Below are 15,170 nucleotides of genomic sequence, written 5' to 3'. Positions count from 1 at the left end.
TAAAGACTTATTTTTAGAACCTCGGTTATTATTGAGACTCCTAGCAAAAAACTAGAAGCAAAAGATATACAAGTAATTTTATAAACAAATTGTTTTAAGACATTGAATCTTTACATCTACTAGATAATTAAGCATAAAAGAACTTTCTAACAAAATCAAATATTTCATCTTTCTTCACCCAATTTTACGAAGAAAAAAAAAAAAAATAACACCATCTCTAAATCGGATAAGCAAATGAAAGCTACATGCTTTAGAAAAAGTAAGTACTAATAGTATTTATCCGGTTAAGCACCAGAAACAGCCCCGGTGCAACGCGTCTAATAATCGTAACTGTCCAAAATCAAATAAAGTTTATTGAAATTAACTATGAATTTATGCATAGGTGTGCATAGCTTGTTTGTTGCCGCTATTTCTTTTCTCAATTGTAAACCTATTGCCACTCTTGTTTCACATTATCATGGTATGTATGTATGTATGTATTCATTAATTTTTATTTCTTATAAATTTGTTTAATTTACAAGTTAATAATATATTTTTATGTAACTTTTGTAGTATTGTTTTTCAGGCAAGAGTATATAAACTCTTAGGGTGGGAATACCAGAAACCTGAGCCTGCACCGGCAGCCTGTCCATATAAACCTGCTGCCAATAAAACCAGTGAAAATGTAAAAAGCCAGGTTATGTGCCATTTTTGAGTTTTCACCATGTACTTGTTTGTGTTATGTTGTATAAACCCTAATCAAATTAGATAAATACCTATATGCTAATAGTCATTTCACGTAACACCTATGCTGTCCTAACCAACTTCACCCAATTTTGAATGAAAAATAGAAAAAGAAAAATTAAATGAAGACGATCATTGATGTCTCAGATTTATGTACTGTTGAACTCCTGTTGAGTTGTAGAGTAGATCAGTACCTTGAGTTTATTATTCGTAATTTTGTGTTTTTTTTTTTTTTAGTTGTATTCAACGTGTGGAAAAAAGAACAAGATAATTGAGATTTTGGGGACCAATGTTTGGACTCCAAAGTAACCACATGCTTAGAATATAACATACCCCACAATTTAAACCGTCACCCCATCTACTTGTTTCAGTTAACCTCATAGTTACATTCCACTGTAACTGAATTGCAACTAAGGACAAATACAGTAAACTTCATATTAGTTTAACTGTTGCGATGGGGTCCTCAGAGCAAAAGCAAGCACATCACGTACTCCAGGAAAATATTATGCCAAATTATTTTAGACACTACACAAGTACTTTCATAGTTTTTAAGGAGTAGCTGCAACCAGTTTGTAGGTTTTATTGCCATTCGCTATTAGAAAACAGCTATTTAAGGGGATATCTATGCCCATTTTTTTTTTTTTTTTTTAAACTGAAATACTAATATTAAGCGACCTGATGCATTAAAGCCTACCTCCGCATGCGTTGACTTTGACTCATCTTTTGCATTAGCATTGCTTTTGTAACAAAAAAAGGTGGTTATGTGGTAGCCTCACATATCACGGTGCTTTTCAAAACCCTTTTCACAAATATCAGTTTTGTTGAAGCCACACGGCGAATCGTTAGATTGGTGGAACTACTCTGAAGACAACAAACTTTATCGAGAAATTCTAGAGACCGAAAGAGTCTACAAATTTCTACTTGGTCTGAATCGTGACCTAGATGAAGTACGTGGCAGAATTCTCAGTAAAAGAAGACCACTGCCTAGCGTTCGAGAGATCTTCTCGGAGGTTAGGAGGGAGGAGAGCCGTCGTAAAGTAATGCTTGGAGGCCAAGAATCTGTCCCAACTGCCATGGAGGACATCGATCACAAGCTTCGAACTCAAATGACGGTTCAAGAGGTTCTCAACTCCGCAATGGGAGACCATGGTGTGATGAATGCCGGCGTCCTGGACACATCAAGGAATCATGTTGGAGGATCCAATGGAAAACCAACTGACTGGTGACACCAAGGAATCATTCCAATTCTAGTGCTTCTGATCATATGACCAATTTTATGATTTCTTTTTCTCGAAGAAAATGGTGCTACAGTTCGTGTTGCTGAGGGCACTATATTCTTTGTTGCACGCAGAGGATCAATTGTTATCTCTGCTGACATAACTCTTCACTCTGTTTGTTAACACCTATTTTCTTATGAGGTAAGGCTTAGTGTGTTAGCACAATACTAGAAGTGATCTAGCTAAAGGTGGGGAAGTGTTGCCGATTGATTTTTACCCTTGGGAAATAATCCCTGCAGACTCGGTACACAGATCTGGAAATCTGTGGGGTGGCTTAATCAATCTGTTGTCCGTTTAGCGTTTAGCTGTTAGCCGGATGACTTCTAGTGAGAGAAAGTACTATGTGAGAGAGAAAGGTGAAGTCTCTGCTCACAAGTTGTCAGAATGTCTGAATGTGTAAAATGACGACCCAAGGGGTCTATTTATAGTGATAGATCCACCGGATTGTTCGGGGACACGTGTCAGATGATGATACGTTCTGTTATTCGTGATTCGAAATTTACGCTGAATGGGGCGCTCTCCGGTCAGGGCTTAAGCGCTAGGCGGCCTTCAGGGCTTATGCATGACGGAAGCAACCTGCATAGCGGAGAACGCTTGACGGACAGTTTCACAAAACCATTGTTCTCAGTGTTCCTGATGCTATTTTCATGCGAATACTGTGCCTTTATGCGTGTATACGATAGGATACACCATTAAGTCCCCCCAGTTTAATGACTTAAGCATTTGAAAAAGGATTAAGTTGTTAAACTCCTGCCAACGCATGCCAAACAATATTCGAAATAAATTTCGAATATTGTGCCAAACAAGTCTTCACATTTTCCATTTGCATCGGAAAAAACATTACAGGCATTAATTGCAAACGAAATTTACTGACGCTGTGATGATTAATTTTAAATGGTTGAGATTCTCCACGCGCCTCCAGCTGTAAAAAGTGTTATTTCGTACCCCACGTTTAAACTTGCCCGTACACGTGTCGCAATCGTGTCCATAAAAATTGCATCGATGAACTCCTATATAAACCGTCATAACCCTTTTACCTTCACTTTTTTACCTTTACCAAGATCCAAAAAGCACATTTCTTCCCAAATCTTCATCGCTTTCTTCAACCTTCAACCCTTTAAGGTTTATCGTCTTCCAAGGTCAGTTACACTTCATCTTACTGCTATTTCTTTTTTGTTGATATCTTTTTACTTTATTACCATGACTTCTGCACCGAGTACTGACCAAGAACACGTTGAGGTTTCTTCTCCAGAAACCACTGATCTGCCTGAGGTTAGCACAATGGCATCATCATTGTCGGCGAGCCATATGGACGGCTTGAAGATTGCTTTTCGTCATCTTAATCAATACAACCCTATTCTTCCTACCAACAGGCAAACTGCCAACGATCCTCCTGCCGGGAAAATTTCTTTATACGCTCTACCATTAACTCACGACAATCTCCGTGTTCCTCTTACTAAATTTCTCCTCCGCATCCTTAGATATTATAAAGCCTGCCTTAGCCAAATGCATCCCCATGGCCTTCAAAAAATTATCCTGTTTGAAATGTACTGCAATGCTGTCAATATTAGGCCTCGCATTAAAGTTTTTATCTCTCTGTTTAGAATTCGCACGATTAGCCAGTGTTGGCTTACTATTGACAATAAACGAAATGCACATTTTGTTGGTGCTAATAAAGTGTCAAACTTGAAAGATTGGAAGAGTCCATTTTTCTTTGTTGACGAGATAGTAATTCCGGAAGAGTACTCCGTTGTCCGGAAATGGAAGCCCTTAGATGCTGGTGTGGGAAAGGGTGTTAAGATAACCGATGCAGAGAGACGAATAGTGGATCGTCTGAAAGATCTCTACCTTCTGCCCAGATCATATGAAAAGTATGAGGGGATTCTTGTGTTGTGCAGAGTAAGCCAGGAATGGCCAACTACTTCTGTACCAGTACTCCGTCAGAAAAACAAGGGTAGGATGTGATATGATCATCCTAATATACATAAATGTCCGTTTACTTTATGTTATTGTTGCTTATATTGCTATTGTTGTCTTTGTTTAATTTTTGCAGCAAATACCGAAATGCTTGTTCGTTCTGCTCTGTTATCCCTCGACCTTGAGGATGATGTGGTTATCACTGCCCGTGATAAGACGCCTGCTGAGTTAGAGGCAGAGAGGATTGCAGCTGAGACTGAGGCTACTGCTGCTGCTGCTGCTGAAAAGGGGGAAGAAAGCAATAATAGCAGTTCTGACAGTGAGTCCGACTCTGAACGGACAACGGAGGACACCATCACTGAGCAGCAAACAACAGGCTCGGTGGACATTACTGGTGAGACGCTCCCCACTCCTCCTCCAATCAAAAAGACACGTAAGAAGAGCATAGGCTCTAAGAGGGCAAAAAGTAATGAGGGAAGCCCAAAGCTGAAACGTAGAAGAAGTATGCCCATTTTGCCCTTTTTTGATACTGCATATATCTTTGCTTATAACTGTTATGTTTGCTAATTTATTTATGTTAGTGATTTTAGCAGATTCTGATGATAACCAAGAAAAAGATGCTGAAGGTGGTGAGCGGAGGCCGGAGGAGAATCTTGAAAGCCAAGGAGATAAAGTTCTGAAAACTCCTGAGCAGAACTTTACTTTATTTGATAAAGCTGAATTCCATGAGCAGAGGTCTTCGGAAGATGACGCCTCCTATCATTCTCCACCCCCCAGCACCACCATCCCTCCGGTCACATCATCAAACGTTCAAGAGCCATCAATTCCTGCTCATCTGACCGCCCTGCAGGCGTTTATTGATAACCCTGCTACTAAGTGTGCAGATTTCACTACACTTCCTCAGGTATAAATGAAAAAACAATTTGTATGCACGTGCTTGCACATGAATTATTGATATTGACCATAACATTCTTCTATTACAGGGTTGTGCTCCTCCTGAGCTAAACCCCTACTTTGCTGCTCTCCGTTCTGAACAACTTAGGCAATCAACTAATGCTGCTGCTGTGTTACTGATGAGCCATCTGAAAGCCTCTCTGCAACTGCAGACACATCAAAAGTCTATTCTTGAGAAAGCCCGTTCTGAAAGGGCTGAAGGTACAAATGCTCGCAAAAGAGCTATTGATGCTGAACGTGCTTTATCTGATGTTCAGAATGCACTAAAGGCTAAAGAAATTGAGCTAAAAAGTGCTCAAGATGCTTTGAATGCTAAAGAAACTGAGCTAAAGAGTGCTCAAGATGTTGCTGTGGTTTTGCGAGAGGAGAAAGAGAGAATGGTGGAAGCTGAGAAGAAGAAGGTTGAGGAAGAGAAGCTGAAGGCTAGCGAGTTGGAGAGTCAACTGAATGCCTTTAAATTAGAGCTGAACGCTGAGAAGGAAAAGGCTGCTGAACTACTCCGGAGGGCGGAGGCAGGGGAGGGTAATTTTGCTGAACTGAAGAAAGGGATACCGGGCATAATAGCTAAGGTTCTTGGATCTCAACTTGTTGGGAATCCTTATAATGATTATATTGATGCCATGATTGCTCATTCCATTTCTGATGTTACTGATAAAATTACCAAGCGTCTTGCCCCAAACCAGCCTCTCCCTCCTGCTATTGCTAACTTGATGCGCCCTGGAACTTTGGAGAGGGTTAATAAGGCAAGAGACAAACTGACAAACCTTAAGATTGACGTTTTCGATGACGTGTGTAACAGGGAAGAATCGTCTGCTAAGGACATTCTTGATGTTAACTTTTCTTGAATTCTGTAACCATTGCTGAACAACGTCTGTAATAAATTTACTGCTTTCTACGTTACAAATATATGCCACTTTTGTGATGATGCCTGTCTTTATGCTTATTTCGAATATTTTGATTTTTTTTTTTTTTTTTTTTTTTTGCTAAAATAAATCTGCTATGTACTAAGCACATTCGAAATTTTCCATGTACAATTGCATGCTTCTTAACTTATTAAGACATATTGAAAAGTGTTTGAGGTAACTCTTTTGTGGATGCTTCGTTTTGTTAACTTCTGCTGGATGAACAACATATCAAATATTGAAAATTCAATTTGCAAACATTATGCCTTCAAATAATTAGTAGGATCTTTGAAGTCCACTATATGCTTTCCGTCATTAAATTAATGAGGAATACGAAGTATTTTTGAAGAGTGGTTACGAATTAGTAACCTATCCGTCATACGCCTTCCGTCATAAAGTATATTAGGAAGAATTGTGAAATATTTTTGCCTTCATAAAATATAGAAACTTCTTTCATTCTGTGAAGTAAGTTTTTTATTATGTTTGTTATGACAAGTATTTGATTTTTGTATTTTGCCTCGGTGCGTTCTAGTAAAACTTTAACGTTTACTAGCCGATCCCTTGTGCCTGTTGCTGGCCGGCACAAAAGCTTCCGCCATCGGAGGTATAAAAATACTCTCCTTTTGTGGGCAGGATGTAAATGCAATGTTTTACATTTGTCACAGGCATGGTTTAAAAAAACGTACGCCTCATACGCCTCGAGGAGCGCCTCACTACGGAATTGCAATTGACCGTTTCGAAACGCACGCTTCATTGCTGAATAAAAACGTACGCCTCACACCTACGCCTCACTACGGAAAACGTACGCCTCAATTGTTTAGAAAAAACGTACGCCCCTTAGAAAAAATAGCGGGAAAATTGGTGCTGGCAAAATTAGGGCGGCTGAATCCTTCTGTTTTTGACATGAGACACATGATTGAATGAAATAGAAGAAAAGAGAGGAGGAAGATGAAGATTGAGAGAAAAGAGATGAGGATAAAGAAGAAAAGAGATAACCGATGAGAAGAATGAAGGAAAGAAGAAAAGTAAATTGCAATTTAATATCTTTTGAAGTCCAATCTCATTTGTACCTACTCTATCATATTTTGGCCAGATTTTGCAAGCATATCCTCTTGGTTTAGCTAAATATGCAAGCAAGTCCTTACACTATATTACACTTTTTAAAACATATATTACAGCATTACAGCATATATATAATACGTAGTGTATAATAATAATAATAATAATATTGAAGAGTCCTGTTACTCATATGCTCTATAATAATAATAATAATAATAATAATAATAATAATAATAATAATAATAATAATAATAATAATAATAATAATAATAATATATTTTTCACAAATGCCTCATATGCTCCATAGTATAATGAACTTATAATTTTATATGTATTTTTTTAACTCCGCCTCGAATGTACGCCTCGGTTCGCCTTGAGGCGTACGCCTCGCCTCACAAAGAGAAAACGCCTCGAGGCGCGTTTCCGTTTTTTTAAACCTTGGTCACAGGCAGCACTTTGCATAAGAAAAATATAAAATTTTATTGATCGATACTGTGCAGTACATAAACAATTAATGACGAATTTAGGTGAATCAAGCCTAATTAGTACATTATGAACGTTTAATGTATGTTATTGTAAACATAGGCACTGTAAAATAACCACAATGGTTTACAGTAAATTGATAAACTTTGCTCTTCAGAAAATGCTAACAAACTGGTCTTCACACGCCAAGCGCCCAGCGCTGTCCGGCTTGAAAGTTTGATCATGATATGAAAAATTCCTGAACTTCATCCTCTCTGAACAACTGATTACGCCTTCTCTGATTTGTTCTGCCGTCTGACAAATTTGCAAATGTGGAACGTTCTCTAGTTGGTGCCACATACTGTGAATGTATGGCAGCTACTCCGTTAGGAGTTGGGAATCTGATTTCTGCATGGGCAGTTGATGTAATTGCTCCAAATTTAGCCAACGCTGTCCTTCCAAAAAGGACATTGAATCGAGAATTTCCATCCAGAATAGTGAAATCGATTGTTTCAGTTCTTAGTAATGGGAATGTTCCCATAACAACTTCCAAACGAATTCGCCCCATGGCGTTCACCGGTGCTCCCATCAATCCTGAAACCTTCAAACTCGTCCGCCTAGCTCTATCCTGCACATGCCTTGGAAAAGTCTTCAAACAATGCCAATAAATGATATCAGCTTCGCTACCGGTATCCGTATAGATACGGCTGATGAACTTGTTTGCAATTTCTGCTGAAATGACCACTGGCTGAACGGACAAGGCCCAATTTTGAATTGGTTGAAAAATGATTGGAGCATATCTCCAGCCATCAACATTGTTATCCGACTGCTCACCATCCTCATAGTGACTACCATTCAACCACACCATCTTGATTACAACATCTGGAGTTGGCTCACGCTCCGTGATCCGGTCTCCGTACTGGTTTCTGTTATCTCTTCCGCCATGCTCTTCCCTTCTTCTGTTCTCACCTCGACGACCTCTTCCACCATCATTCTTCTGCCATCCAAATTTCCTGCGAGGATTATTTCTCATATATTGTTTTTTTGGCAATAAGTGGTTTAACTCTCCTGCTTTGATCTTTGCGACGATTTCTCTCATCAGAGATTTGCAATTATCTGTATCATGACCCCATGCCTCATGAAAGTCACACCATAGCTCACTTTTTGGACCCTCTCTTTCCTCCATAGGTGCTGGAGGATTGAAAGTAGTCCGAATTGGCTCAGTGAAAAGAATCTCTTTTGGAGTTTTAGTCAGCGTCATTATCAACGAATGCCTCTCTATTGGCCTTCTGTTGTGATGAAAATCATTGGGATGATTGTTGCCTCTCCGTCCACAATTGGAATTGTCATTCCTCCTCTGATTTCTGTCAAAGTACCGCCCTCCGTTGTGCGGTTTACTACTGCTGCTACCATCAAACTTGCTTAGGCCTCGCTCACCAGCTCGAACATGTTTTTGTGCAACTTCCAACGCCTGATGCAGAGTTTTTGGCAAGTCATACCTTAATGTATGAACAAGTGCACTAAACCTTCGCTGATCCAAACAGAAAATGAAACCGGACACTAGCTGCGACTCTGGACAATCAGGTATCTTTTGTGCTTCAAGCATGTATCGCTTCATGAAATTACTCAAGGATTCATTATGATGCATCGTTATCTCATGTGCATCAAGATCTGTCAAAGTGCAGCTACGAAGATTTTGATATTGCATAACAAACTTTGCACGAAGATCCAAATAACTTGTAATACTCCTTGACGGTAAACTTGCAAACCATTCCCTTGCCCTTTTTTGCAATACCATTGGAAACATATGACAAGCTACCTCGTCATCCCAATGTTGTAACCTCATTGCACCCTCAAACATAGTAAGAAAATCTTCAGGATCCGTTGTACCGTCATAAACTCCAATTGCCGGTATGCCAAGATTTCTAGGCAGCGGATAGTTAGCAATTCGATCAATAAAACATTGAGTGGATTCTGCCATAGCTGGTGGTTTTGTAGCTTGTTCTCCAGTGATTAAAGCGAAAAAATTATCCACAGCCACAACACGGACAGCGGGCTGCGCTAAGTGCTGCTTATACTTTGCCGGAGCTGTCTGCTTAAGGATGTCATTTAAAAGCAATACTGCCTGCTTCTCAGACATGAACTCATCTTTGTCATCAAGCTCATCGTCAGAATCATTATTAATATAGCTCAAGTCATTATCATCCTCAGAGTCATCAATAAGACTGCCCAGCTTGTTAAGTAGTCTGGATAACCTGTACTTTGATATAGATTGCTTTTTCATGATTTGCCTGTCTTTGCCATCCGCCATCCGTTGAAAAGGTATAAATGATGGACCTCGCCGTGGTTGCATCAATGGTCGCCTCTCTGGATTATTACCAAGATTTGGAAGCCTTTCTGCACTTTTGGTTGTTGTCTCTTCGATTACTGGCCTTTTCTCTGAATTAGTTGCCAAACGCTTAAGCCTTTCTGCAGTTTCAACAACTGTTTCTTCAATCGTACCGTCCGGTGGCGGAACAGGTACATCTTCTACAGTTACCATGTCTTTAGTTAATGGATTATTGACTGCTTCAAGTACATTTATGAATGGAGCTTCAGTTGTTTTTGTTCATTTTCCGTTTCGCGTGTTCTTTGCATTAGTGGATGGCGCCATTGTTAACACCTATTTCCTTATGAGATAAGGCTTAGTGTGTTAGCACAATACTAGAAGTGATCTAGCTAAAGGTGGGGGAGTGTTGCCGATTGATTTTTACCCTTGGGAAATAATCCCTGCAGACCCGGTACACAAATCTGGAAATCTGTGGGGTGGCTTAATCAATCTGTTGTCCGTTTAGCTGTTAGCCGGATGACTTCTAGTGAGAGAAAGTACTATGTGAGAGAGAAATGTGAAGTCTCTGCTCACAAGTTGTCAGAATGTCTGAATGTGTACAATGATGACCCAAGGTGTCTATTTATAGTGATAGATCCACCGGATTGTTCGGGGACACGTGTCAGATGATGATACGTTCTGTTATTCGTGATCCGAAATTTACGCTGAATGGGGCGCTCTCCGGTCAGGGCTTAAGCGCTAGGCGGCCTTCAGGGCTTATGCATGACGGAAGCAGCCTGCATAGCGGAGAACGCTTGACGGACAGTTTCACAAAACCATTGTTCTCATTGTTCCTGATGCTATTTTCATGCGACTACTGTGCCTTTATGCGTGTATACGATAGGATACACCATTACTGTTCTTGTTGTCCCTAAACTAAGTTACAATCTCCTATCAATAAGAAAACTCACTTTGGAATCTCAAATGCATTTCTATATTTACTCCTGATGTGTGTATTATTCAAGTTGTGAGCGAGCCCGTGGAAGACGATTGGCAGTGCTAAGATGAGCTCCGGCCTCTATCTCATCCAGGCAGATCCAAATAAAAGATCCCAGCCAAACATCTGAAATAATGTTGTGGCATCGTAGATTAGGCCACCCAAATTTTCATGTACTTGAAATGGTTATATCCAAACTTATTTAATAAAAATCAAAAGTTTCCTGAATGTGAAATGTGTCAATATTCTAAGCATATGTTCGTCATTCATATGTTCCTTTACCTTATAAATCATCTCATCCATTGTATCTAGTAATGCAAAATCTTAATGGGAAAAGATGTTGTTAGGAAGAGGGGATCGCCTGGTGATAATGCTAAAAACGAACATATATTTCATAGCATTATTCCTCAAGAAAGACAAGCTTTTAGTTGCAATTGTTCTATTTACAAGTGATATTCGTTTAAATAATAAAAGGTGAAGACAAAAGACAGATTCGACGAATTGAAGACGCAAACGACCAAAAAGCTCAAAAGTACAAAAGACAATCAAAAAGGTTCCAATTATTGATAAGAAACGTCTCGAAATTACAAAAGTACAAGATTCAAAACGCAAAGTACAAGTTATTAAATTGTACGCAAGGACGTTCGAAAATCCGGAACCGGGACCAGAGTCAACTCTTAACGCTCGACGCAACGGACTAAAAATTACAAGTTAACTATGTATATAAATATAATATAATATATAATTAATTATATTAATTATATATATATTATATTTATATATAAAAAACCGTCGGCAGAGAAAACTCCAAGGACTGAGCTGTAAATACTATCTCCGCGACTCGCGGAGTTTGAAGGGGATTTTGTCGCGAGTCGCGGAGCCCCAAAATTCTACTCTGGCTATAAAGCAAACCGAATTCTGATCAAATTTCATATTCTATTTCTATCTCTCTCTCAATATATACGATATATATATATATATATTTATATTTTAATTTTAATTTTAATTATAATTCTAATAATAAGGGTATGTTAGCGAATGTTGTAAGGGTGTAAGTCGAAATTCTGTCCGTGTAACGCTACGCTATTTTTAATCATTGTAAGTTATGTTCAACCTTTTTACATTAATGTCTCGTAGCTAAGTTATTATTATGCTTATTTAAAACGAAGTAATCATGATGTTGGGCTAATTACTAAAATTGGGTAATTGGGCTTTGTACCATAATTGGGGTTTGGACAAAAGAACGACACTTGTGGAAATTAGACTATGGGCTATTAATGGGCTTTATATTTGTTTAACTAAATGAAAGTTTGTTAATGTTAATATAAAGATTTACAATTGGGCGTCCCTATAAATTACCATATACACTCGATCGGACACGATGGGCGGGGTATTTATATGTACGAATAATCGTTCATTTAACCGGACACGGGAATGGATTAATAGCCACTAGAATAATTAAAACAGGGGTGAAATTACATTCAAGGGTAATTGGTGTAATTGTTAACAAAGTAGTAAAACCTTGGTTTACACGCAGTCGATAACCTGGTGTATTCATTAAACAAAGTATTAAAACCTTGTTACAATTCGAATCCCCAATTAGTTGGAATATTTAACTTCGGGTATAATAATAATTTGACAAGGACACTTGCAATTTATATTTATGACTGATGGACTGTTATGGACAAAAACCAGACGGACATATTAAATAATCCAGGACAAAAGACAATTAACCCATGGGCATAAAACTAAAATCAACACGTCAAACATCATGATTACGGAAGTTTAAATAAGCATAATTCTTTTATTTCATATTTAATTTCCTTTATTTTATATTTAATTGCACTTCTAATTATCGCACTTTTATTTATTGTTATTTAATCGCACTTTTAATTATCGTACTTTTTAATTATCGCAATTTTATTTTATCGCACTTTTATTATTTGCAATTTCATTAACGTTATTTACTTTACGCTTTAATTTAAGTCTTGTATTTATTTTATATTTTACATTAGGTTTTAACTGCGACTAAAGTCTTAAAATCGACAAACCGGTCATTAAACGGTAAAAACCCCCCTTTATAATAATAATATAACTTATATATATATTTGTATTTTTATAAAAGTAAACTAATATAGCGTTAAGCTTTGTTTAAAGATTTCCCTGTGGAACGAACCGGACTTACTAAAAACTACACTACTGTACGATTAGGTACACTGCCTATAAGTGTTGTAGCAAGGTTTAAGTATATCCATTCTATAAATAAATAAATATCTTGTGTAAAATTGTATCGTATTTAATAGTTTTTCCTAGTAAAATATAAACTATTTTATATACTACCCCGCTGCACACCAAGTATTTTTGGCGCCGCTGCCGGGGAACATTCTTAAAAGCCGGAAGCGCAACGCTAATATAAAAAAAAAAAAAAGATTTTTAGTTAACTTTTATTAAAATTCGTTTTTGTAAAAATACGTTTTAATTATTCAAAAATATAAAAAGAAAAACAAAAATATAAGTATTTTTAAGATTTTGTTAAATATTTAAGTTTTACAAGTTTCTTTATTTTTATTTTAGTTTATAAAAATATAAGTTTTATTAAATATCTTTTATTTAATTAAAAACAGAAAACAGAAAATAAAAAAAAAAAAAAAAATAAAGAAAACGCGTAAAATTTCAAACCTGTCAGCTGAAATTCTGAACCCCGCGACTCGCGGGGTTTTCTTTATAAATTGCCGCAACTCGCGGAGCTTGTCTGACACGCGAACAGATGCCCTAATTCAGCATTTATTACGGGATTTAATTAATTATTATTATTATTTAACCCTTATTATTATTATTATTATTATTTTTAGTTTTATTTTTACTTTTACTTTTTATTATATATTTAGTTTAAATAAGTTTAATTAATTTGTAAAATTAATAGTTTAATAAAATAAATAATATAAAAATAATATTTTTATAAAAATTGTACTTTTTACAACTTTTTGTATATTTTTATATTTTGTCCCTTTTTAATCGTTGTAGCGTAATATTTGTATTTTTAGCTCATATTTAATTTTAAACTTAGTTTTTGCTATAGTTATTTTTACTCCTAGATTTTTTGGCTTTGCCGTAGAATTCCTTAAGTGCTTTTTCTTTAGACTAAGATTTAGGTACTTTAGAATTTTGCGACGCCTTTTTAAGTTTTAATTTCTTTTTAAGTTATTTCCATTTGGGATTTAGTTTTTCCTGTAAGCTTTAATATTTTTAGACCTTTTACTATGTATCAATTATCATTCCAATTAGTAATATCAATTTGCGATTATAATTTTAAGTTAGTTGTAGTAATAAGGTTAAATTAGTTAAGTATTTTTAAGTTTTTATAAGTTTCTTTTATTTTTCCGTCACCTTTTATTTTTCAACCATTTTTCTTTTTCGACCTTTTGCGACGAACTCTTTTTCTCTCTTATTTCTCGCCATTCTAGTTTTTAGGACTTAGAATTTTTTCTACTTCTTATCTAAATTTCTTAAAATTACGAAAATTTATTTTAAGTGGTTAAATTAATAGACATCAAAATTTTCTGGTTCGTAGTAATAGTTGGATTTGTACGTGGACCGGGTTATTGGAGCCAAACAGTCCTCAATTATATTGAGACCAAACGAATCCTGCCCCTCTGCTGCATCTTTTGGCTATTCGAAACGTGGGCAAAATCAGAAAAGTCTATTGATTGGATAACTTATTATAATTTTTCTTTCCTTTTTTAAAAAAAACTAATAGGATATTCAGTGAATGCACCGAGCAAGACGTTCACCACCTTTTGTACGTTCACCACCTGTAACTCGATCAAGACATCGTTTAACAAATATAACCGCCGTTGATTTTTCTTTAGAATCGTCATCAAGTCGACCAAGTACTTCAGTTCAAATTTCCGATAATCCATTTTTTGAACCCGACATCACAATTGAGAATCCAGAGAATATTCAGGAACGGTTCGTAGATCCTGAACCATTAAACTTTCCTCCGGAACCACCAATCATTCAAACAGAGATTGTTGAGGAACGAACCATTAAATCAGAATCATCTAGTGATTCCGATTCAACAAATTCAATTATGGAGAATCTGGAACCTTTAAGTATGGAAGACCGAATGAGAGCTAAACGCACTGGCCAAGGTCACGCAATTACTCATCCAGACATTAATGCGCCAGATTATGAAATCAAAGGACAAATTCTACACATGGTGACTAATCAATGCCAATTTAGTGGTGCGCCGAAGGAAGATCCAAATGAACATCTACGTACCTTTAATAGGATCTGCACACTATTTAAAATCCGAGAAGTGGAGGATGAACAGATATATCTCATGTTATTTCCCTGGACTTTAAAGGGAGAAGCCAAAGATTGGTTGGAATCGTTACCTGAAGGGGCGATCGATACATGGGATGTTTTAATTGACAAATTTCTTAAGCAATTCTTTCCTGCATCTAAAGCCGTAAGACTTCAAGCAGAAATTGTTACGTTCACACAGAAACCAAATGAAACTCTATATGAGGCATGGACAAGATATGGAAAGTTGTTAAGAGGATGTCCGC

At 36.9% G+C, this 15,170-nt stretch overlaps 1 long non-coding RNA gene across 1 annotated transcript in view; it reads left to right on the top strand.

Moving 5' to 3' along the window:
• Window positions 1-323: 323 nt before the first annotated feature.
• The window catches only part of LOC139899569 (uncharacterized), a 34,002-nt gene continuing 19,155 nt past the window's right edge, over window positions 324-15,170 (top strand). The window contains exons 1-2 of the long non-coding RNA XR_011777585.1: window positions 324-460; window positions 566-676. This is a non-coding gene — a long non-coding RNA (uncharacterized lncRNA). The remainder of the gene's footprint in view (window positions 461-565; window positions 677-15,170) is intronic.

Source organism: Rutidosis leptorrhynchoides, chromosome 3, assembly GCF_046630445.1.
Source record: "Rutidosis leptorrhynchoides isolate AG116_Rl617_1_P2 chromosome 3, CSIRO_AGI_Rlap_v1, whole genome shotgun sequence".
Classification (NCBI taxonomy): domain Eukaryota; kingdom Viridiplantae; phylum Streptophyta; class Magnoliopsida; order Asterales; family Asteraceae; genus Rutidosis; species Rutidosis leptorrhynchoides.
Note: the sequence above shows the minus strand (reverse complement) of the source record. Positions and strands in the feature narration are given on the sequence as shown.